Here is a 26,291-nt window from a genome sequence, read left to right as displayed (position 1 = left end):
CTTACCCATACTTTTGTAACATATGGGGTTAGCAATTCATTGCCATTTTACTTTACTTAACTTTAGCCCTCTATCCTGGCTTAACCATCTGACGGTAAAATTATAGTAGTTGCTCTACAATTACATCAGCCATACAAAGAAGAAGAGCCATCTATCCCATACCAGTTACCACTGTATATAGATGGAACGGAGAAATTAATAGCTGATAAACAGTATTTCTGATGGTGCAACCGCATCTATCCCCTCTGCTGATGAACACGCACATAGTTTCTGGCCCAGTTGTGTTATTAGATTAATTTTCTCTTTGCAGAGGGCAGCCAATCTCAGAAGAGCAGGGCAATATACAGCATCCTATGGTGTGAGTTTGGTAACTCATGCAGGTTTCAGGTATGTGTGTGAGTGTATGACTTTGTATTAAACATAGATAAATAACTCATTTTTAATTGGGGGAGAGAGGAAGAAAATATACAGAAATGGCTCATTCCCCATGAATGAAATGTTGAAAAATACTAAAATAAAGCTCTCCAGAAAAGGCCGGGGAGAAAGTCACTGGACTTCAGTGTAATAGAATGAACCATGTCTCTGTTAAAACCAAGGTTACCAAGGTCAAAAGATTTCTATAAAATAAAATTCTATCTTATATTCTGTTTGTTTTGTATTGTGCAAACACTCTATTCATCTACTGGTTTAGTTTAATAACTGTGGGTGTTAAAAGAACTAGAGACTGAATAAGAAAGATTCAAAATCTGAGAAATGTGACAAGCCATTTAAAAAGAAAAATACATACAGTATAAATAGATGGCAATTAAATATTCACTGGTGGGTTTTCTTGCAATCTTTTTGACATTTAAATCACAGCTTTTTAAAAAAAATCTCATTAATGCAAAAACACTGACAACATAAGGAGTCAAGAGATTAAGACTTTTTGCTTTACCTTTAATTACTTTGTCATAATTTCAGTTAAGGGCAAGGCACTTTAGTAGGTTATCACATTTCTCCTCTCAAGTGTTTCAAAAGTCAAGTACAGTTTCCACAGACTAAATATGTAGTGAATGAAATAATTAGATGAAAAGTTATACCAGAAAAGGATGCAGAGAATGTATTATAACTGGTATGTAGGCACTTTAAGAAGGTGGCAGTATTGCTCACATAAAATGTTGTCAGTACAAGGTTTTTTTTGCAAGAAACCAATTGCAATATAAGGTGTCAGTGCTGTATTTGCCTGCTAAATTACATGCAGCCTCAAAATACTCAAAATAAACTTGTATGGGGTTTTGGAAGAAAGATGAGTGCAAAAAAAGACATTGATAATGAAGAAAAACAAAAAACAAAAAAAATTGCTGTGTGATATGCTGTTGATGTATGTATATGCAACTTTCACACACATGATTAATGTTAACACTTTTATTGCACCAGTTTTTTCAGAATTTAAGTAAAATTCAATTGCTTCAAATTTCAGTATTCTGGCCCATAGTGGATAATATCTGGCCACTTTACATTAGGGCCATTGTAAACATTAGCAGTAAATGCATCCCTGACCAAAATGCCTACACAAGTCCTATGCACCACTGAAGTGCTATTTTGTGGGCTTAAGTGGAACTGAAGCAGCCACTAGGTCTTGAGCTGATCCTCTGCAAAGGGGTGAATTTCACCCCAAGATTGTTTTGCATTTATTTTCCTGAAGCTGTAGAACACATACATGAAGTATAATAATAACAGAATAAACATATTTATTTAAGAAAGATTAGGTGAGGTGTCACTTGCTTAGCAATTAGAGTTGAACTGCTATGAATATTAAAAACATGGATGTGTGTGCTGTGAATACTAGAAATCAAATGTAAATCAAATCACACTGTGTCCATTGCATCTTGAGATGCCTTGCTATGAAATTAAAATTACTATAATTATGAAAAAAGATTAAAGGGCCTGACCTGAAGGCCTGTGAAGTCAGTGGAAGTCTTTCTATTAATTATAACAGGTTTTGGATCAGGCCCTAAACAAAACCTTCTTGAACAGTAATTTTCAATTGTAATCTTCTGCAAAACCAGTCCCCACACCTGCAAGTTTCCCTGATCAACAAGATGACTTCAGAACAGTTCTGGCCAGGACAGCATTAGGACTGGCATAAAACCTAAAGAGAAAAACAGAAAGGCATTAGCATAGCAACATGTCTTTATCTAAAAAGTATCCCTCAGAGCTTGCCAATGTTCTTAATAATAAACACACAAGAAAAGATATTGCTGCACGTGCACAATCTGGCACTGTTGATTTATCCCATCCATACAACTTTATCTCACTGACTTTCTCTTGTGTTTTCCTGGGGACGTGTCCTTTTCAGAAAATGGACAATGTCCTTATTGAGTATCTCGAATCCACAAGTCTATTTGATAGTCACTGCAGGTTTGATGCACAACAATTTTTGTTAAGGAGAACACTGATCTTTACATAAACAAAGTGACCTTTCCTCTCACTAGCATTTGGGGTACGAGGAGCAAGGGGAAAGGAAGGAGGAACGAATCCTGTATTACTTGTTGCCAGCTTTGACACTCAGGAATCATTTATGCTCTTATAAAAAGACTAACGGAAATGGAATGTAAAACAAAGATGTTGACCAGTTTACACACACACAGACACATCACGGTCGAGTATACGTAAATGACTGTAAGAAAGCCAAACTGAATGGTCAATGAAATCATCAGGAAAAAAACTCCATATATTCTTACTGAAAAGCTGACATCGCCTAATCGATCCATACAATACAGCATAGTGACTTGTATTCAGAGTATCAGATGGGTGTAATCCCTACAATACGACAAAGTGCAATCTATATGCGGGTTAACATACCAGTCATGTTGTGTATTGATTGGGCTTTCTGATCACTGGAAGTATGGTAGAACATGGCCAAGCTATGTTACGCTTGTAAAAATGCAAGGATTCCATAGCTTCCTGCTGGGTCTGCAGGTTGTTCATGTCGACATTTAAGGCAGGCAATCAGGAATTAGCTTTCGTTTCATTGATGTCAAATTGTCGACTCGACTATATGGCTATATATTGAGAGGGACAGTGAGGATATGGAGAAGGGGGAGCCCTGTGGTTTCTCCTCTCCCACCCACCCCACTCCCTGTACCTTGAAATTCACTACACACTCAAGAGCCACTCTTATGGAAAAGAGAAAAGGAAAATTTTCCACTAAGGCAGTTCGTGATTAACATGCAGAGAGCAAGCGAATGAATAGCAGAGAGAAGTGGTGCGCGTCTTTGGCCACAGCAGAAAATAAGATTACTTACTTACTTACCAGGGACGCCTTGCACCAGAGCAAATGTTTAGTCCCTCGATCACCCACCTCTTCAAGCTCCTCCAAGAAATCAATCTCTGGCATTGCTCCTCTCCTTCCCTCCCTCTCCGCCCAAGGAGAGAACAAGATTGAGAGCGAGGAAGGAAAGATAGGAGAGAGGGCAAAAGGCTACCTGGGAACTCATTGTCTAGCGTCCCTGTGGGGGGATAAATCTCGAAACACAAAATCAGGCACCTAGGATCAGCAGACAGTCCGCTGGGAAGAGAGGCAGCTTCTTGAGGAGGAGGAGGAGGAGGAGGAGCAGGATCCGTAAGAGGAAAGGAGCTGACTTAGAACAATAGGGTCTCAGATAAAAGGCAGCCTTAGGGAATGGAGCGGGAGGGGATAACCTTACCCGATCCATACGGTAGCTATCGCTTGTTCAACTGCAGCCTGCGCCGTACTAGGATACGCGAATGGCACAGTCACGCCAGAGACAGCAGCAGAGCCATTTCTCCCGGCCTTTGCCGAAGGCTAAAACCAAACACAGAACATAGCCCCTTCCCACTGCCAGTCCCCCAAAGTGTCATCGCAGCCCCACAGCCATCCCCGGCATGGGGACCCGGCGGAATCAAGCCTTGCGAAGGGGATTCATATGATCACTGGAGGAGCTGGAGCAGCTGCTGCGGCTGCTAGTCACTTTCCCTTTCTCCAAAAGCGCCGTGCTCCCGGCACAGCTGCTTTCAGCTCCTTCTTCCCCGTAGCAGCTTCTACGCTACACTTGTTCCTCGCGCCAGTCACGGTAGATTTAGTCCATGGTTTGGTGTGGTTAGTTCCCCCCAGGCCTTCGGTATCCCCTGTCACCCCCCACCCCATGGTGTTGACTCGCGGGGGTTCAGAGGAAAGCCACGGAAAGGCACTGACTTCCTATTAAAGTCCTAGTAATCATGAACCACAGCCCAGGGTATCTCTGGAGAAGTACAGACCAGTGCAGTATCTCTGAGGTTGCCCCCTCTTGAATTCTCATTGGATCCTCCCCAGCTCCCTAAATCATTCCCGCTGCTATATCTATCGGCATGACTACAGCCTCCCTCACTAGTTCTCTCTGTATCTCACTGTCTCCACCACATCCTTGTACTTCTCTGTGCAGATTTCTCTGTGCTCCTTTCTCTCGAGCTGGTTGGCAGAGCCTCTCGCCTTTTTTAACCTTTAGGAAGTCTCACGATTTGTTATTATTTATCTCTTTTGCCTAAGGATCATCACAGACCCCACACTCTCCCCCACACGCACACTTCTCTTGACATATTTGATTCCTCTCTGTCTCTCTCACACACACATCCACACACGCAAACACAGTGGTTTATTTTACTTGGTGCTGTGCCACCAGGACCTGCTGATTATTTCTAAAGGGCCACCACCATGCAGATCACTTTTATAGCTTGAAACTGAAGATCATGGAATGTGTGCTTGGATTCTGGCTTCGTTTCGCTCACAATCATCTGGCTTCCTGAAATTTCACCTGGTGAGTAAGTTTATTTCCCGCGCATGCCGTTTTTAACAAATTTGACATTAATCTAGAGTAATGTTTAGATCTCGCCATTTTAATGCTCTATCCTTGTACTTTCCGAACTCGAAGAATTGTAAAGCACCAGTACTACTTGACCACATCCATTAATGTTACTCACAGACAGAGGCAGTAAGTTATAACCTGCACCACGATTACACTACACTCCGCTGCTTATTCATCACATTCTGTTAATGTTTGCATCAGTCAATGTATCTGCTTCATCCCTTGCTTCATTAACCCGTTCTTCAGCCCCACACATATACACTGGCACTCGTAAGTATTTTGAAAGGACGAATTATTTCAATATACTGTAGGAGAATTAGTCCCGTGAGAATAGAATCGGTGTGTGTGTGTGTGTGTGAGAGAGAGAGAGAGAGAGAGAGAGAGAGAGAGAGTTCATTACCCTTGCTGATCCCCACAGAAGAAGGCTGTTCAGGTTGGTGAGGATTTTGCTTTATTTTCAATCAGTTAAAAGAAAGAGAAAGAGAGGGGATCAAATATACTCGATGGAGTTGAAGGAGATGTCTGGAATTTTGGTTTATGGAAAGGAGGCGTAGTTTGAGCATCCTGCGGACACCTCTCTTTCCCTTCATGACAGAGGAAGGGAATCCTGGGGAATTATAATTCTGGCATAGTTCTAATGAGCGAACTTGCTCTAATCTCCTTCCTGCACGTCCATTTCTGATTTCACCTTCTGATTCCACCCCTCCGTCCCCATACCTGTATTTTACTACAGTGCAGACAGCAGCTCAGGAGCCAGCTGGGTTCTTAATAAAACGCTCGCACATTTACATGGAGCCCATCTATTGACTAACTGAGGACTTTTGCTTTCGCTGAACACCCCCCACCCCCAGTAAGTACAGAAATAAAAAATGTCAGATGACTTCATGGAGCCATTTGTAGCAGCGTCTTTTAACATTAATATTTCTTTAATTAGAAATTATCCACATTCAGTAGTAGAAGATGGGGAGGGAAATACCTTTCACAGCGAGGTATTAGTTTAGTTCCATTTCGCTGTGGAGGTGATTTGGCTTGAGCAGGGTAGGGTACGTGATATGGTCATGTCTATCACATTGCATACATAGATCATGGAAGGAACTCAGTTTGTCTTCCTAACAGGTAGATGGGCCAGTGGCAGAGAACGAGGATCTAATTGAATGTGTTGGTTGGTGGATGGGAGAGGAGCGAAAAGATCAGTGTTCTCTCAGTACGTGCTCCTGTCCCTGAGAGTCCTCCTTCCTTCTCCTTCAAATGCTGGATTATCTCTGGAGGGAGGAGTTAAAAAGCCCCTCAGCCCTCGGATCCAGTTGAGAAAGTCTATTTCCCTTTCAGCTCCTTTCGTCTGGGCTGAGCATGGAACCCCTACTCCTCGTCACCTTGCTGTAGCTGTGTGTGACTTCCCGCTTCAGTCTTCCCTCCAGGGGAACCTATCGGGAGCATCATTATTGACCGTTCTCCCTCACCCATTGAGCCAGGGTGTGTAATTAATCAAATCCCAATAGGGGCTAGTGAATTGCGCTTCCCCTGCTGCTGCGGGGATCCTCCACTACCAAACGAGTCAGGGGGAAGAAACTTTCAGCGCAGTCAGATCCTTTTCCTCACCCCAGATGTAGCTGAATGTCTAGGTAAGTGCATTTCAGAGGCTCTGCCTAATTGCTGCTATTAATTGTATTATTATTAATTAACCCCTCCGAACGGTAAGGTGCAAAATGGGGAGAGGGGATTTCATTTGTGCATCACCTACAAGCTGTTAAATGTTTGCGCTCTGGAAAGGCGATTTATACGCTATTTCCCAGCGTGAATGGCACCCTCTATGCCCTCGGAGGGGGGTGGGTACTGATCAAGGGATAACATTAGGGAAGCTGACTTACTTAGAGCACGTTCAGCTGATGGATGGTGGGAATGCATCGGAAATAAGAACTGACATAGTGGCTTTTTCATACTTTACTAGAGGAATAATTAAAAAAATTATTTGCATGCAAACACCAAATAAATCAATGCAATTAATATAGTCTAAATGGGCATTTGCAGCCAGCAAGCATGAGGTATGCTTACTAGAGAAGATTCCCATTAGTCTTAATGCTTCATTTCCAGCATTCAACAGTTCTAGCCAGAGGAAACCAACTGCTCACCCCACCATCAGGATAGATGACTCAGAAAATCTGTAGCCTCATTCAACAGCCTGATACTCTCTCCTCTCCCCCTCGTCTTGTTTTGTTTTAAAGGCGTGATAGTGCGTAAATAAAATTAACTCCCTTAGGGGGAAAGACCTGCAATAGCCAGCTTGGTTTCCTTCCTAAATTGTCTTCACTGCCAAAGATCACCTGCGCTATCATCAATCATCATCATCATCATCTCCACCCAGTAGATTCATGGATCCTGGGCTCAGATCCTGTTCCAGATCTTAAAATGATTTTGAATCTTTCCATTGTGAGTGATAGACACTAAGGTAGAGGTGTCTTTAGGGGGAGTTAGTTGTCTGTCTTCTTTATAAACACACTTCACAGCAAGTAGGGCTGATCATTAGTCTGTATTTGAATTCTACCCAACTCTTGAAAGTGTTGCTTTTCGTTTGGGCGGTGGAAGTGGGGGGAGGAGGGAAGCACAGAGCCCTGGTAGTGTCTGTCCTTCACCGGCAGAGGGCGGGGTTCCCAGAGTGGAGTGAGTGAGTTACTTTTGCAGCCAGGCGGTGGCAGACTCTTGGAGTCTCTGGCGGCTGGAGTCCTCTTTCTCGCAGTCTCTCACCTTAGAGGTCACTTTGCTTTGCATCAGTTTGAGGAGCACAAAGTGACCTGCCCTTGCACCATCTCGCATTTCCCTCTCCCCAAGGAAAAGCCTGCTTGAGAATTATCCAGGAGATTTGTTGCCTGCTATCCCCCCTCAGAAGATGAGGATGTATCAATTTGTGTAAGCTTGCCAAATCTGCATGCACCCGGGGTTGACCAGAAAGAGTTAATAAAGATTGCAGGCTGCTCCTAGCATGAATCCTATGTGCACCTCATAGCTATACTAGCCAATCACAGGCAACAGAGGTATGAACTATAGGATGGTGTAAAAAGCAAGGTAAAGAAATTTGGGTGTAAATTGTCACTGCATATTGGACTACAGGAGTCTGGGCTGTCTTGGCTACTGATCTCTGTGCACTTACAGACCATCATGCATTTTAGCAGGTAAGGGTTTTGTTACCAGCAATCTATACTGTGTCTTATTTCTGCATTCATGTGCATTTAGCATGTACATTTCATTAAGTGTTTAATTGCATCCTGCCCTGAATTATTCCTTCACAAACTATTCCATACCATTTCATTTTGGTTGATTGCACCATAAAATTGTTACTTTTCTAAAAGGGGGACTGGGGAAAACGGTAACATGATATAATTTAGTGTGTGTAAGGCATTTCTTAAGGCTGTATTAGTTTAAAATGTTAATGATTTCCGTTAGATAAGAAGTAAGCATATGGAAAGTGTATTTGTACAGTCCAGTAATTCATGACTGGCATAAAAATATAATGGATGTGCTGAGTGAAAAATGTTCTCTGTATAGGATTGATATCTGCCACAGATCCCCACCAAATAAAGGCCACTTTGAGGCAGATTTATAATAAAATAAATCTTTTGTGCACTCTCAGTTGATTAGGGACACAGCTGTTTAGCTGGCTCACAAGTCTGAGAGAAGAAACCATAATATATTATTTGCTAGAAACTCTCATGTCTAACTCTTCTTTTAAATGTCCCACAAGAGAAAGGTATTTTTAAACAAACAAAATATCTATTTTTAAAGAAGAGTGTAACTGGAACACTAAGCATATGTGGATAAATGTACATTAACAGTATAAACAGTAACTTCAACATCACAGGCTGTATAGATACTGGAGTTTAGGTAGTACTGTCAATGCTCAAACTTCGAAGTGTAGCACACTCCTATTATTAAAAAAAATAGATCTGGTAGCATTGCCGTATGGTATGTTATGAAGAGACTTTGCTTGAAAATACTGTAGAAATGTTCAAATTGTAGTGGAGGAAGCAGTAGTCACTCTGTTGCATTGCTGTTTCAGAGATATCACGGTTTCATATACAGATGAGGTGAAAAAAAAATCTTGCCTTGAATTATTTTCTCTTTAAATCTTGTATATAAGGTTAGGGGGAAAATATTTGGTGTTATTTCCTGTAGTCTTATAACCACCTGCATTGAGGAGGGATAAACCCTACAACATACGTTTATCAATACAGTTTCTGCATTTGGAGCTTTCACGCATGAAATGGTGAAGCATTGAAAATGAAAATGTTAACTAGCAAACATGTAAACAAGCATCTGAACATTTTCAAGATCTCACTGCAAAAGGCAGCATTTGTACAACTAACAATCGCAACAACTTGAGAATCTTTGAGCAATATAATCACTGTCTATTCTTGCCTTATTCTTTCTGTTACCAAGTGTCTGAGTTCTACTGTGAAAAGTTAATTACATTAGTCCACTAGTTGTTCATACCAACCTGCGATTGAGAAGTGTTTTGTTTTATTTTAATTTATATAAATGGTAGTGACTTTCTACTGATCTCAAAATACAGGAGATAAATGTTGATTTATGGGACTAAAATAGTTGATTTCATTTGGATTAGCTTGAAATCAAGTTTTCCTATTTGACTTTGATCAGTCTAGAAAACATCTATTTTTTAAAAATAAATGGAAAGAAGTAATGTCCATCTAAACCTAATACGACCTTGTTTTCCTTCACCAGTAGTTTTCACAAATCTAAATGGAAAATTGGGAGAAGATCAAGAATTCTATCAATTTATCAGAAATATCTTAGTTTTCATTTAGGAAGCAAAGGGGTTTCTGGAATAGTAGTTTCTGGAAATATTCAATATTTATCAACTGTCATATGTAACCTGTGCACCCCTCTTTCTAGACATTGATTTTTCAAAACATTGTTAACTTCTTTTGGGAGTGAAATCACTAGAAGTGCAATTTGACAGATGTTTCTGAAATATGCTTTCAGGAAGATCATGTTAAGAAGGGCTAGCCCATGTGATTCTTAACATGGGTAACTTCATTTTATGAGACTGACGTTTCACACCTTCTTAATCCCAAACTTTACTGTTGGCATGGAATTGTGTGTCTTTGAAATTTTCAACAATAATCCTCCTTTAGAACTTATTGTCTTATTTAGTATGTCTGCTCCTCATGAAAGGCCCGGTGTTGCACCATTAAAAATGATGGGAGTTTTGTTACTGACTTCACTCAGGGCAGGATCAGTCACCAAGAGTTTAGGTTGGAATAAGAAGTGGATTTTAATATTTTTAAAAAAACAACCTTCTGGCGACAGTATTACATTACATGTTGCATACATACTAGTACCAGAGGACTTCATTGGAATGAATATTATTAAAACAGACTAGAAGTGAAGTGCTATGGAACTGGTCTTATTGTTTTATGTCACACTGTTCAAATGATGTGTAATACACTATCATACTTCCACATATAGCAAAAATGTATGAAGAGCCTCATTTTCGAAAGTGCATATCTCCCACTGAATTGCAGGTGCCCTCTGAAATATCAGGGCATTACACTGTAAGGGACATTGAAAATAGTGTAAGTAATAAAGTTTTCTAGTCCTGAAATTAATGTAAAGAGCCATGTAGATATTGTTTTCCAGGCACTCTAGGCAATGGACGCTATATCATGGCATCCATTTTAAGCAGAACCCCCCACAGAAATGACTGGGGAGTTGTACTTAAACCCAGTGGCATCATATAGTCTATTATCAGAAAGAACCAATGACGTTCACCGGAATGTTGAGATTTTATGAGTTTAACTAATGCACTTTTCACAAAGACCATAGATTTTTTTTCCATCTTCAACGAAAAATTGACCAGGTGATATATACTGCTAGCTCAATTAAGATTATTAAACCATAGTGGTTTCTCTTATAATGAGGTGAGATCCCATGGCTCTTCAGTCAGGTACCTTTGCTGAAACAGTCACATTAATGGTGATTAGAAAATGCTGCACATTTGCAGTAACACCTTCATTGCCAGACTTTCCAGCAACTTGGTTAATGAGGGAAGCAATTTTGTGACATAATTCATATTTTTATAATATTTATTGTTTGTAGTGAACAAAGGTCTTAAATCAGCACTATTTAGATTATTATTTAATCATTTTAAGTTCATATTATTCATAATTAAAAAGAACTATTGTAAGTCATATTAATTGAGGCTAATTTATATCCCTTTCTTTAAAACTAAAACTTACAAAGCTATGTTTACTAATTACACCCAGTACACTGAGCTCGACTGACCGCAAGTAAAGATCATCTCTAAATTCAAACAAGGGAATATTAAAGTGATTCCATTTTTAACATTAGCCAAGTTTTTCATTGCAAATCTCTGTTTTTAAGGATCTTTAAACTCAGATATAAAATATATACAATCGATGCTGAATCCTGGTATTACCATTTGAGGCGTCAAGCTGGGAGTGAATTTTTATTTTTTTTTCCCAAAGAACATATGATCAGTAGTCACTAGATCTTTTGAGTATATATAAGAATGAAGTTATAATTCTTTTGATTTTGTATTTTCAAATTGATTTTTTCAAGTCCTTTAGTAAAAAAAAAAGCTAGGGAGATAAATATATATTGAGGGAAAAATTATATATGTGTTTTATGGTCATGAAAGGGGATGGACAGGCAACCTGCACATCTGTTTATCTGCAGAATATATACAACAGCAGTACAAGATTCTGCTCACCTTTCCACCTGTATGCTTCAACCCTGAACTGCAGGGTTCACTTAAAGCTCAATACTGAGAGCGTATCCTTTTTTCAGTGGAAGACGTAGACTCTCAGCACTTCTTAGGATCAGAACTTACTCCTCAACTCTGTGCTGAGACTTCTAACAAGTTAATGTCAATTGCATCATTGTTAATATGATGAGAGGAAGACTCGTCCATTAGGGAATGGACTAAGACCACCAACTTTTTCATATACAGTCATTGGATGGTAATTACTTTTATCACTATTGACCTGGGATATGAATTTAAACCATCAGTGGCTTAAAAGGAGAGAGGTTTTGTATCTCATTAGCTACTCTCTGAGCCATCGAAATACATATATTTTAAGACTTTCCCTCACATTAACTTGAGAGGTAGAAATGGTTCTTTTCATTTATATAGTTATAGATAGGTCAGATAAACCTCTGTAAGCAGGTTTGTCTTGATGAGGCAAAGTCCTTGGAAAAAAATATCTCCCTTATTTATTACAGTGTTTCAAATAAATAAATAAAAAGTGATGATAGTTTATAATTAAGAAAACCCCCAAAACAACTGGGAACATTGTTTTTACCTAAACTATAAATCCTTGTATCTTATTTTTTATTAGAAAGATTAGAGCTGAAATGTCAGCTTTCAAGTATTAACTGTAAACATCTTTCCATTTGTACTTCTAAATAAAATTGTTTGTTATTTTTACTAGTTGCATCATATTATGGTTGGTAATATTGCTGAACTATAAACTGTTTTAGAACCAACTTACAGATACACTATGTAGTTTAAATCCCATCCTTTCTGCCACTACAGGAAAGATTCTCTTAAATAAGTTAAAATTGTTCAAATACATCAGAAAATACATTTTTTCCAGATGAACATGTTTTAGGAACAAGACTGATTTTTTAGGAACAACACACACACATACACACACTGTAGACTGCCCAATCCACATGACATAATTATTACTTCCAATCAAGCATTATGTATCATCATCCTGAGATGCAATTAAGTCCAGCTGACTTGCTGAGATTTGAATCTTTGCTCAGTCAGCCATAAAGTTCCTGTGCTTAGACCCATAAAAAATTAATAACTATAATGTGAACATTTAAGAGCATCTGGACATTACCCATATACTAGCTATAGGCTTATAAAAACCACCTCCTTCTAGCTAGATAGTGTCAATAGTCCTGAAAAAGAAATACAAACAATTTTGTAAAGTAGAACAAACTTTACAGATTACATATACCTGTATAACAACACCTCGCTCTGATATAGTAGTTTTCACTCATCGATCTCAAAACACTTTACAAAGGTACTAAGTTTCACTGTTTTGTAGATGGGGAAACTGAGGCACAGGAGGTTAAAGTGACTTGCCCAAGATCATAAAACAAACCAGTGGCACAACCAGGCATTGAAGCAGGGGGCTAGAGTCCCAGATATAGGCGCTACTGCTCCTAGTCCTGCTCAGCTGGTGCCAAACTCTGTAGGCACTTAAACTAAGTTGTTACTGAAGTTTTCACAGTAAAAGTTCCCTATGTGCTAATGTGCCTGCCTCACTCTAGGAATCTGGATGGCTGTCTCTTGCCTAAGACCCAGTGGATTCATGAATCAGGGGAATACAGGAGTTCTTCTATCTGCCTCACCCTCAGGGCCCAATCCACAGGTCCCTTTGTGAATCTAGCCCATGACCTATGCTACATGCTACAAGCTGTCCTTTCAGTGTGAGGACTGGCTAGGAATAATGTGATGCTGTTCATGAAGAAGCAGTAGAATTGTGGCCCTCTGCTTAAGTGATATATGAACTGTGTGGTCAAATTTTCTGCAGGTATAAATGGACACAACTCCACTGACTTGAGTTTTACTCATTTACCCCAGCAGACAACTAGAGCCTGTACAGTCAAGTGCAAATCTGTTATGGGCTTCGGAGCCCATTTGGATGAAAGGTGCTATAGAATGGGAGACATGATCTTTACTATTCTGTTTGATACTGCCATCTTTTATAATTTTGTTTCTTGTTTGTTCATAAAATAACAGACTTTTAAAAAATATAGAATGTAATCGGAGTGGGGAGAAATGTGGTGAAAGAACAATGAGACATCACTGAGACCTGCACTGCGGCAGAGGACTTCTGGCTGACTGTGAATCCTAATGAGAAAGACAGGGTTTGACCTGCCTCACCTGCAAATGAAACCAGCCAGACTGAAAGTTTGTGCAAGAAACTTCTAGAGCAGGTGACAGCTCTATAAAAGTACAGGATGATGTCTGTTTCCTGAGCGAAGTCACAAGAATCTCCCAAACAGATGATCAAACTGAACAACTTAGCAAATAAATAAATAAATAATAATATTATAATAATCTAAATTAAATTAATAAAGAGCTAACTACAAGATATGTTGTGGCTCCATTAGAAACAAGGGGACCAGGATAATGGGAGTAAATGCAGTAACATTTGAGAGGGTGGACAACAGGAAGAAATTGAAGCCAGCGAGCCTTTGGGCAACCACCATTTAAAGCTTCAATGCAAAAATGATCTTATTATAATTAAGAGTGCTGTGCTCACTTGGCCCTCTTCCTAAAGCCAGAGAACACCCATATGCAATTATTTTTACTCTCCATTACTTTGGAAGAATGTTAGCATTTTAGTAGCTACAAGGAAACTTCTATTTTATCTGAAGTGCAGAAGATTTCCCCCCTGCCCCAAGATTTGATTCAGAACTTCCATAGACAGGAACTATAAATAGAAAGAAACAGTTCCTGGGGGAATATGGTGAATAGCATCATCATCATCATAATCATATGTTGCATTTTTATATGGCTTCTTTCATCTAATGATCTGAAAGCACTTTACAGGCATTAATTAATTAAACCTCACAATGCTCCTGTGAGGAAAGTGTTATCATGATTTTATGTATGGAAAGCTGAGATAAAGAAAGGTTAAAGGAATTGTCAAAAATTACTCAGTGAGTGAACTGGGCTCTAATCCAGAAGCCTCCTGCTCCAACCGCTTTCCTTTCCCTAGATGGTACCTACCTTGGAAAGCTGTTGGTCACCAAACCTTTTTGTTTTAGGGCTTGATCCAACCCCTATTGCAGTTAATTGGAGCCTTACCTTTGATGGCAGTGGGATTTAGAGTGGGTCTTCAGAGCAGAAGGTGTGGAGCTAACACTTTATATATCTGGTCCCCATGTTGAGATGACCGGAATACTTCCTTCAGTTGAAATTGAGCATTCAGTTTAGAAACTAACATGGGTTGAGCAGATGGATGGAAATAAATAGACCAGAATTGTTTTGTTACTTGATGGCATGGCTTCTTACATATGCTCATGCTCATGCTTATGTTTGTATGTGTGTGCTTTTCACAGCTATGTGATCCTCAGTAGGCATGCTGGGCCAGAAAACTCCTGGCTGGGACTGATTATGAACGAGGAGGATATTAGTCCTCTTTGATTTCTGTGCTCTTCTGCAGTGGAGAATATTGTCTGTCTAGTTTTCAGAAGCTTCCAGCTAGCTAAAACTTCCCTGAATCTGATTTTAAAACATGTCCTACAAAATAAATGAGTGAAAACATGTCTACAAACAGTATTTTCTAGAGGGAGGAATAGCTCAGAGGTTTGAGTATTAGCTTGTTAAACCTAGGGTTATGAGTTCAATCCTCAGGGGGGCCACTTAAGGTTCTGGGGGAAAAAGTCAGTACTTGGTCTTGCTAAGGGGGGCTGGACTCAATGACCTTTCAAAGTCTATTCTAGCAGATAGGTATATCTTCTATTATTATATTATAGTACTCATCCCCATAGTAGCTAAGTGCTAACTGTTATAGATTCAGGGTTAACTGCACATCTCTCCCCCCCTCACATCCCCAACCCCCACCCCTTTGGACAGAAGGCCTGTCCATTTGTTGGATCAGAAAAAAAAGGTCTGTATCAGTTCCAGCTCACCCTTTTTATGCCAAAAATCCTTTCACCGAGTCTCTGGAAAACCCAGCCTGAACCAGTATATGCAAACACCCCAGGAGATGTTGCTTTTTTGCAGTTGTTTACAGTCCCAAGTGTAATCACTACTGTCATAAAGTAGAAATAATCCTGCATAACCCATGTATAAATTGAATACAATGATCCCCTAAGATACTGCCTGGGGTTGCAATATCTATCACACTAACATTGGCTACATATAAGTCTGCATTTGATGCCATTGGTTTAGTGTGCCTTTAGATCTGATGAAATACTGAGTCTGCTGCTGCTGTCCTGTAGGATAGGTTCCTAGCATTCTCTTTTCTCAAGAGACATAGTGCTATTTCTATTATAAACATCCCAATATCATTTGAAGTTTTAATTAAACTGTGTTGGCCAGGGTAACAGGGTGCTGGCTAAAAGGCACTGACCCAGCCCCTGTTAGCTCAAACCTGCTAGCTCAGCTCCCAGTAAGGGGAAGTGATTGGAACTGACAGGGTGTGGCTGATTAAAGCGAAAAAGAGAATCACCTGTGAGCTTGATGGGGGAAGGCCTATAAAGCTAGCAGGAAGGAAGTAGAAGAGAAGAAACAGGAGAGTGAAGGCTTGTTGTTCCAAGCTAGTTGGAAGAGCAAGCTGTTCCCTATGGGGCTATCTGATTGATACTGAACTGTATGTAGGTGGTGGTGGGAAAAGATAGGGAAAGAAAAGGGCACTGGTGTGATAAAGAGTGGTCTCCAGCTAATTTGTACCATGAGCGATGAGGGGCCCATCTGCAAGTGCAGGCTTGTCAGGGATCTGATGCCAATGAGCACGGTTGGTGGCCTGGCAATGGAGGAGACCCTGAAATGGCTCATAGAGCAACAGTAACAGACCCAGCAAGCCCTGCAGACTTTCCAGCAGGCACACCAAGCAGAAAGACAGGTCGCTTTGGTCTGGCAGGCTGAGCAACAGAAAAGCCTGCAGGACTTTATCTGGGAGCAAAGCAATGTACACTGGCAACTCTTACAATGGCTGGTGAGTCCTGGGACAGGGGAGGGGGCCCTGTTGCTGGGCTGGGGACTCTGTAAAATGAGACCGGCAGATGATCCCAACACCTTCCTGGGAACTTTTGAGAGGGTAGCCATGGGGGCCGGATGGGACAGGGCAACCTGGGCCCTCTGACTAGCCCCTTATTTGACTGGTGAGGCGCAAGCGGCCTATGTGGCTTTGGGGGAGGAAGCTGCCCAGAACTGTGAGGCTGTGAGAGTAGCCATTTTGGACTGAGTAGGCTTATCAGCAGAAAGGTATAGGCAGAAGCTCCAGTCGGCCCAGTGCACATCTGCTGTGTGACCACAGGCCCTTACCCAGAGGTTAAGGGACTGGGCCACATGCTGGTTGAGGCCTGACACATGTACCCTGGAGGAGATAATGGACTCCCTCATACTGGAGCAGTTCTTTCAAAGCCTCCTGGAGATGGTGCGCACCTGGGTGAGAAGACACCAGCCAGGCACCGTCGAAGAGGCGGTCCAGGTAACTGAGGAGTATATACAGGTTGAGGGACCCCGGGGGAAGACCGGTAATGGAAAGACAGAGAACTGGGGTGGGAGCCCAGAGATTCTTTCCCCGGGAGAGGCAAGCAGAAGAAAGGGGAGATCCTGAGAGGCACACCCACCTATCGTGCTGGCAGTGTGGGAAGCCAGGGCACATTAAGCAAGACTGCCCAGACATGGAATGTGGCTGGGCGGACTTTTGTGCTTGGACTGAATGGGTGGGATGGAAGCAGGGGCTGGGGGCATCCACTATGCCTGTGAAGGTGGGGCAGACACCCCAAATGGCTGTGGTTGACACCGCCTCGAGTTGCACACTGGTGCGAAAGGCGCTGGTTAAGCCACATTGGCTCATTTTGTGGGAAAGGATGGCCCTCGAATGTATACATGGGGACAGGAATTCCTGCCAGGTAGCCCAGGTCCCCCTAGAAGCAAAGAGTTACTTCAGGTGGAAACAGGTAGAGATCCTGGAGAAACTACCACATCCGGTAGGGTTAGGCTGGGACTGAGCCCCACTCTTGGGCATGAAACAGGGTACCCTGAGAGGGGGAGTGGATCCCCAGAGAAAGAGAACCCCACGGTGGGAGGATGTGCCTAGTCCTGGGAACTGAGAAAAAACTTCTAGACAGCAAAGTCCAGAGCGGGGAAATTCGCAGGAAGCATATATGGGGGAGCTGGTCAGTCTAGACCCCTCCCCCTGGGGAAGGAAGGGGAGCAGGGGAACATCCCCCGATCCCACTTTCTGAAGAAGAAGCCCCAGATGTACTGGGATGAATGAAGGAAACTGAGGCACAGAAGATCCCACCCTTCGGTGGGATGAACGCTGACCCTGTCAGGGGGACAGAAAGGCCCCAAGCCACAAGGAGAGCTGGGGGAAACTGAGTCGTGAGATCCTGCTAGAAGCCAAAATAACCCCCAAACCCCGGCAAGACCCACAGGGGGAGCTGGGGATAGGGGGCTTGCTACACTGTGACTGGTGTAACGAACAGAGGCAGAGATGGGGGTGGTGGGGTGCGCCATTCCCAGAGAAATGCTCCTTCTGTGGGAGAGGGATGGAGAGACCAGCCAAGGTAATGGCTGGCAAACTCCCCGCCCTGAGTAGGAAGGCTTCCCCAGAGAACTCTCCCTCGGGGGGAGCAGCGGAAGGGCCGAGGGGCCAAGAAGTCGAAGGAGCCCAGGGTTGCCGCTCTTAAGGGGTGTGTGTGTATGTAACAAAGTCCTGGCCAAAAGGCACTGACCCAGCCCCTGTTAGCTCAGAGCCTGCTAGCTCAGCTCCCAGTAAGGGGAAGTGATAGGCGCTGACAGGATGTGGCTGATTAAAGTGCTAAAAGAGAATCACCTGTGAGCTTGATTGAGGAAGGCCTATAAAGCTAGCAGGAAGGAAGTAGAAGAGGAGGAACAGGAAAATGAAGAGCAAGGGCCTGTTGCTCCCAGCTAGCTGGAAGAGCAAGCTGTTCCCCAAGGGGCTACCTGATTGATACTGAACTGTATATAGGTGGTGGTGGGCAGAGACAGGGAAAGAGAAGGGCACTAGTGTGATTGAAGAGTGGTCTCCAGCTAATTTGTATGGTGAGCGACAAGGGGCCTGTCTACAGCCAGTTTGTAAATGTCCTTGGGCAAGTGCACAGAGTTGCCATGAAGCATTTTCCTCTGCCCTTCTCTAGCTGCACAAAGAGCTCTGCGGTAGCACTCCTTGTGCAGAGTCAGGCTGGTGCACCACCAGGAGCAATCTTCCTGATTTTTAAGGTGTGGCACAGATTACTCTTCCCAGCCCTGTTCACATGGAGAAGCCTGAGGGGAGAGAACTTGTGATTGCCTCTGTCACAATCTTTGTTGGTTCACCTCCTCTTGCAGCATGACTGCATACTATGCGGGGCCATTGCATAAATGTACGGATCTAGTCCTTTTCAAGTGTTTCTACAAGAGCAGGGTGAGAAGGATTTTACATTAGGGACCAAGCACTAAACTCTGAAGTATGGATATAATTTCATACACCTTACAATGCCTAGTGTACATAGACAGTTGAGATGACAATTTCTGTGAAATCCGGTAGACCCACTCCACCTGCATTTGATATCAAAACCTTTTCACTCCATGCAAAAGGGTCATAACTTCAGAAAGGTTCTCACATCGCTTAAACACCCGAGGCATAAATAATTGCTTTTTTACAAGCAACATTCCCTGTGCCCTTGTGAGCATGGAAAGCTAAATAGAGATTTAATCGGGCATGTCTTTTATGCCTCTTGGAATTTGTATAAATACAGATCCACAGGGCTTTCCGACTTGCAGCATGCTGTATAGCTCCAGATCTGATAGTAAGATATATGCTGGCTCAGTTTCAACATGACACTGGCAAATATGACAAAAAAGACTTTTGGTTAGTATACACATTCCCTTTAATGTGGACATATAGTTTTCCCATAATTTAACTGTTCTAGCTATCAGATGCTTAGATAGTCATTACGGTAGTATTTAAGAGCTTCACATCAATAAGGGATTTTATTCTCCAACATCGGTATGAGGTAGGAAAGTATTATTTCCAATGTAAAGGTTAAGACCTGAGACACTGGGTTGAATAAGTGAATTTTCCTATTTAGCATAGATACCTAATCAGCAGCTATTTCTGTAGTGTCTGAGAGACTCACAACACCACTGGGAGATGGAGAAGTGTTAGTTCCTACCTGTAAAATGGGGACATTAAGGCACAGAGAGACTCACTTGAGGTCAGAGAGGAAGTCTGTGGCAGAACAGGGATTTGAATGCAGTCCCAGGTTATTACCCTACCCAGTGGATCATTCATCCTGCTCTAACAGTGCTCAGGATTTTCTCAATTCTCTCAGGACAAGAGAAATACCTGTCAACTCCATCTACTCCAGACAGATTAGGTGGATTAGATTTCTTCAGCCCACACTTTTCTAAGGCTGATTTACCAATTGTGGACTGTTTCCCTATCTGGAAGAGACAAAACACAAGAAGAAACAATCTTTGGCCACCCCCAAGTCTCACTCTTCCCATTCACTTCCAGCATCTCTCCTTTATTTGGAGTATTAACATACAGAAAAGATCAAGCAGGAAACTGATTCCTTTGACACTATACACTCCGCAGAGCAACAGTCTCCTCCACTAAAATAGGAAAATAACTAAAATTGTAACTTGGGCACCCTGCATCTGTCATCAGCTAAAATACATAAAGACCAACGAGCGCAGGAGGATGAACGTAGATTAAAAATACTAAGAGTATGAAGGTGCTTGTGATTTGGGTTCTACCTTACACATTAAGATGTGGGTGGCAAAAGGTAAATTAGCTCTTTTACAAATATCAGGGATTAAGAGAAAATCAAGTTTGGTATACCAGACAGGTATTATATAAGGAGAGGAGCTAAAGTGATTGGCACTGGTGGTATACAGGTACAATAAAAAACACACAGATGCATTCTATTAAGCACTCCCAGGGGTCCTCTGGAGTTAAATTCTCTCTAGGGATAGAAACACTATATATTTTAAGCCACAGTAATAAAATCTTAAAATCAGGGCTGCCTCCAGGGTTTTTGCCGCCCCAAGCAGCGGGGGGAAAAAAAAAATCCGCGATGGACCGCAACTCCACCATGCCCCTTCTTTCTTCAGCGGCAGGTCCGTCCTTCCTTCCTTGCTGCCAAAGAGCCCGGTGTGCCGCCCCAAGCACCTGCTTGCTGAACTGGTGCCTGGAGCCAGCCCTGCTTACAATCCAGACAAACCAGATGATGGCCTTGACGGTTTAGCTCTGGCTCACGGCTAGAGGCAATGAACAATGGGTAATAGAACAATGGGATCACCTGGTATGGAAAACCCAAAGTTTCTATCAACTCATGTTCTCTGACCTCTTGGGTCATAATTTAAAGGGGCCCTAACCTGTTTAGATTGGGCTTTTAGAGCGAAGACAAAGGGAGAATATTGGTCCATTAAGGATGTGCTATAAAAGAAAACACATTTAGCTATAAAAAGTATATAATCAGGTACGGCATCAGGACATGGAGGCAGCCCATGCTATTTTAGAGTCTGCAGCATAAAGCTTTTGCAAAGTCTAGCTGGTCTGATAAGTTTAACCACATTAATTCTTCTTAAAGACTAACAGATTTATTTTGGCATAAGCTGTCTTGGGTAAAAAACCCACTACTTCAGATGCATGGCATGTATTTTGTGGGTTTTTTACCCATGAAAACTTATGCCCAAATAAATCTGTTAGGCTTTAAGGTGCCACCGGACTCCTCGTTGCTTTTGTGGATACAGACTAATATGGCTATCCCCTGATGATTAATTCTTCTGAAACTCTCCCTCTTTTATGGGTCAGAGACAGACACACTGGAAATAATAATAAAAAAGGAAACTGACATCAGAATTCCTAAGAGATCTCTGACCATGTCCTACTATCCTGTGGGTCAAACTACAGGCTACCATACTGCTGAGACTCTGCAAGGTGAAAGTGACTGGAGGGAGGGCTTTTCAAAAGTGCTCCCCATTGGCCTACACTCTGCTGCTGTGAAGGTCAATGGTAAAACTCCTGATGGTTTCAATGGTAAGACCAATGTTCAATGCTTTTGAAAACAGAAGGTTTAATGTACTAGACAAAAGTCTTTTGAGTGCCCAAACCTGCCTGTGGAAAACTTCCTCTGGCAACCCACTGCCACCCTCAGCAACCTCTGTCCCTTTTAGAAACATCACCAAGAATTTATGTTAGTGTCGCATGGGTAAGATACATTTTCTTTCTTCATGGGTTATAAGTGGTTTTCCCCACACAAAGTGTGTGTCAATCTCAAGAGTCTCATGTAACAGCCGTCCCTAAGCTCGGATTTATTGTAGCTCTGTCCAAATGAAAGAGAATGATTGGCTTCAGCCAGCCCCAGTAAAAACAACTGTCTGCAGTCATGTTTTATCCATCCTAAGTGCCTCTTACTTCTGGCCCAGACACACTTAGCCTTGGTCAACAGTGGGGGGGAGGGCGGATCGATCTAAGATACGTCAACTTCAGTTCCGCTATTCCCGTAGCTGAAGTTGCATATTTTAGATCGACTTACCTCGCATCCCCATGGTGCAGGGGCGACTACTGCTGCTCCCCCATTGATTCCCCTTCCTCCTGTCAGCATTGGTGGAGTTCCAGGGTCAATGGCTGAGCAAGAGGGGATCGATTTATTGCATCTACACTAGACCGGCCCTTAGTGTCCTTCAGTCAGGAAAGCTGCTCTCAGGCAGAGCTTCCCTTTCCACAGAACCCTGTGCTCTGAAATTATAGCAGAGCTTTCAGGTAGCTATCTCCTGCTTCTCCTGGTCCTCATTAACTTCTTCTTTGCTCTCTGAGTGCATAGAGTCTATACTCCACCCCCCCTCCAAACATCTGCTTACACAAAGCACAATATCATGCCTTTGACTTTAGCAAGCATAGACTCCTTTTTGCAGTCCTGCAAAAATTCAGCTTTGGGAAAGAGTTTACTACTGCTTTCCTTCAAGCAGCAAATAAACATTGAAGTCAATGGCCAAAATTCCCATAACATTGGATGGTGTATGGTGCATGCTAGGAGTTTATCTTGTCCTATTTGTTACTCATTCATTAATGACCCTTCTTCACAATCTATAAAGAATTCTGACCCAATCCATAAGAACATAAGAATGGCCATACTGGGTCAGACCAAATGTCCATCCAGCCCAGTATCCTGTCTGCTGACAGTGGCCAATGCCAGGTGCCCAGGGGGAGTGAACCTAACAGGTAATGATCAAGTGATCTCTCTCCTGCCATCCTTCTCCACCCTCTGACAAACCAAGGTTAGGGACACCATTCCTTACCCACCCTGGCTAATAGCCATTAATGGACTTAAGCTCCATGAATTTATCTAGTTCTCTTTTAATCTCTGTTATTGTCCTAGCCTTCACAACCTCCTCAGGCAAGGAGTTCCACAGGATGACTGTGCGCTATGTGAAGAAGAACTTCCTTTTATTTGTTATAAACTTGCTGCCTATTAATTTCATTTGGTGTCCCCTAGTTCTTATATTATGGGAACAAGTATATCACTTTTTCTTATTCACTTTCTCCACATCACTCATAATTTTATATACCTCTGTCATATCCCCCCTTAGTCTCCTCTTTTCCAAGCTGAAAAGTCCTAGCCTCTTTAATCTCTCCTCATATGGGATCTGTTCCAAAGCCCTAATCATTTTAGTTGCTCTTCTCTGAACTTTTTCTAATGCCAGTATATCTTTTTTGAGATGAGGAGACCACATCTGTACACAGTATTCAAGATGTGGGAGTACCATGGATTTATATAAAGGCAATAAAATATTCTCCGTCTTATTCTCTATCCCTTTTTTAATGATTCCTTCAGAGAACTAGCCACAATGACTCCCAAGATCTCTTTTCTGATTAGTTGTAGTTAAATTAGCCCCCATCATATTGTATGTATAGTTGGGGTTATTTTTTCCAGCATTCATTACTTTACGTTTATCCACATTAAATTTCGTTTGCCATTTTGTTGCTCAATCACTTAGTTTTGTGAGATCACTTTGAAGTTCTTCACAGTCTGCTTTGGTCTTAAGTATCTTGAGCAGTTTAGTATTGTCATAAACAGATAGCTAAGGGTTAATGTCTCTTTTACCTGGAAAGGAGTAACCTGAAACACCTGACCAGAGGACCAATCAGGAAACACGACTTTTTCAAATCTGGGTGGAGGGAAGTTTTGGGTGTGAGTTCTTTGTTCTGTGTCTGTACCCTCTCGGCTCTGAGAGTGATTTTTCTATCTTCTGCCTTTCTAATCTTCTGTTTCCAAGTTGTAAGTACAAAGATAATAAGACAATAGGTTTATATTGTTTTTTTTTGTATTTACATGTGTGTAGTTGCTGGAGTGTTTTGAATTGTATTCTTTTTGGATAAGGCTGTTTATTCACTTTTTTTTCTTAAGCAATTGACCCTGTATATTTTCACCTTATACAGTGACTATTTTTAATGTATTTTTCTTTCTTTTTATAAAGCTTTCTTTTTAAGACCTGTTGGAGTTTTTCTTTAGTGGGGACTCCAGGGAATTGAGTCTGCAGCTCACCAGGGAATTGGTGTGAGGAAGAAGTCAGGGGGAAAATCTCTTTGTGTTAGATTTACTAAGCCTGACTTTGCATACCCTCTGGGTAAGAGGGAAGAGAGATTAGCTCTCTCAGTACTTGTGTTTCCAGGACTGGAAGCAGGGAATCTCCTAGGGTCGTCCAGGGAGGGGGGCCTAGGAGGAAGTAACCAGGAAACAAGGGGAGGGGGTGTCATAAACAGATAGCTAAGGGTTAATGTCTCTTTCACCTGGAAAGAAGTAACCTGAAACACCTGACCAGAGGACCAATCAGGAAACAAGACTTTTTCAAATCTGGGTGGAGGGAAGTTTGTGTGTGAGTCTTTTGTTCTTGGTCTTGTGCCTGTCTCTCTCTGGGCTATGAGAGGATTTCTGTTTCCTGCCTTTCTAATCTCCTGTTTCCCAGTTGTAAGTACAAAGAGATTGGGGTTTTTTTTGTATTTACATGTGTGTAGTTGCTGGAGTGTTTTGAATTGTATTCTTTTTGAATAAGGCTGTTTATTCATATTTCTTTTAAGCAATTAACCCTGTATTGTCACCTTAATACAGAGAGACCATTTTTATGTATTTTTCTTTCTTTTTACATAAAGCTTTCTTTTTAAGACCTATTGGAGTTTTTCTTTAGTGGGGCACTCCAGGGAACTGAGTCTGTGCTCACCAGGGATTTGGTGGGAGGAAGAAGTCAGGGGGAAATCTGCGTGTGTTAGATTTACTAGCCTGACTTTGCATTCCCTCTGGGTGAAGGAGGGGGGTGGGGGATTGGCTCTCTCTCCTTGTGTTTCCAGGACTGGAAATAGAGAGGGTGGAGTCCCTCTGTTTAGATTCACGGAGCTTGCTTCTGTGTATCTCTCCAGGAACTCAGGGAGGGAACACCTGGAAGGGAGAAGGGGGGGGAAATGGTTTATTCCCCTTTGTGGTAAGACTCAAGGAATTTGGGTCTTGGGGTCCCCAGGGAAGGTTTTTTGGGAGACCAGAGTGCCCCGAAACACTCTAATTTTTTGGGTGGTGGCAGCTTTACCAGGTCCAAGCTGGTAACTAAGCTTGGAGGTTTTCATGCTAGCCCCCATATTTTGGATGCTAAGGTCCAAATCTGGGAATAGGTTATGAGAGGGGGTTATTTCCCTTTGTTGTAGGACTCAAGGCATCTGAGTCTGGGGGTCCGCCAGGGAAGGTTTTGGGGAGACCACAGTGAGGTAGGCAGTGTATAAATCCCTGGCTGGTGGCAGCGTTATCAGGTCCAAGCTGGTAACTAAGCTTGGAGGTTTTCATGCTAACACCCATATTTTGGACGCTAAGGTCCAGATCTGGGAAAAAATGTTATGACAAGTATTGTCTGCAAACTTTGCCACCTCACCGTTTACCCCTTTCTCCAGATCATTTATGAATGAGTTGAATAGGATTGGTCATAGGACTGACCCTCGGGGAACACCATTAGTTACTTCTCCCCATTCTGAAAATTTACCATTTATTTCTACCCTTTGTTCTCTGTCTTTTAACCAGTTCTCAATCCATGAAAGGATCTTCCCTTTTATCCCATGACAACTTAATTTACATTAGAGTCTTTTGTGAGGGACTTTGTTTATCATGTTGCAAGGAAATCTCATAGTTCTCTATTCTTTTATTAGGCAATAACTAGTTGAACTCATGGCTTGTGTTTTGCTAATGTCGGACAGTGTGGGACAGATTTTTTTAAAGCTGTTTAGAGACATAAAGATGCAGATATGCACATAGTAGCTTTTAAATCATTGACAGCTAGGCACCTAACTTGCTTAGTTACTTTTGAAAATCCCAGGAGGTGCCTAGGTGCATTTTTAGTTGTTTGAATATCTTTGGAGATCTGGCCCTGTGTTACTCTCTCAGATGAAGTGAGCTTTACTGCTTTGTGTGCAATGACTCTTGAGATTGCGTGTTATTAAGAACATAACAACGGACACTTACCATTGTCCCAAATTTGAAACACATCAAGATCCTGCTCTATTGACATCAATGGTAAAATTCCCATAGACTTAAATGGGAGTAAAGCCAGAGCCCTAGTGTTATGTGCTTTGGTTATCTTTTGGAAAGACTGCACCATATTTATTGTTTCTTTCCTCAACAGTACAAAAATCCACTTTCAGATTTAAGATAGTTAGAAAT

At 41.9% G+C, this 26,291-nt stretch overlaps 1 protein-coding gene and 1 long non-coding RNA gene across 7 annotated transcripts in view; one reads left to right on the top strand and one right to left on the bottom strand.

Annotated features, from left to right (window-relative positions):
* Window positions 1–1,713: 1,713 nt before the first annotated feature.
* On the bottom strand, window positions 1,714–3,776 carry LOC115656572. Its single transcript, XR_004001694.1, has 2 exons — window positions 3,690–3,776; window positions 1,714–2,131 (listed from the first exon to the last, which is right to left on the bottom strand). It is a non-coding gene; the product is annotated as an uncharacterized LOC115656572 (long non-coding RNA).
* Window positions 3,777–4,713: 937 nt separating this feature from the next.
* Window positions 4,714–26,291, top strand: part of BRINP3 (BMP/retinoic acid inducible neural specific 3) — a 317,732-nt gene continuing 296,154 nt past the window's right edge. For 4 of the 6 annotated variants that reach the window (XR_004001693.1, XM_030573440.1, XM_030573437.1 and 1 more), the window contains exon 1: window positions 4,714–4,796. The gene's annotated coding sequence lies outside the window, so the exon portion shown is untranslated. Of the gene's footprint in view, window positions 4,797–5,992; window positions 6,467–7,933; window positions 8,012–26,291 lie in introns of those variants that run through there. The other 2 variants (XM_030573438.1, XM_030573439.1) reach the window with 2 other exon arrangements.

The sequence above is a fragment of the Gopherus evgoodei genome, chromosome 8 (assembly GCF_007399415.2).
Source record: "Gopherus evgoodei ecotype Sinaloan lineage chromosome 8, rGopEvg1_v1.p, whole genome shotgun sequence".
In the NCBI taxonomy this organism is placed as follows: Eukaryota; Metazoa; Chordata; order Testudines; family Testudinidae; genus Gopherus; species Gopherus evgoodei.
The sequence above is the reverse complement of the archived record's forward strand: the minus strand, read 5'-3'. Positions and strand labels throughout refer to the sequence as shown.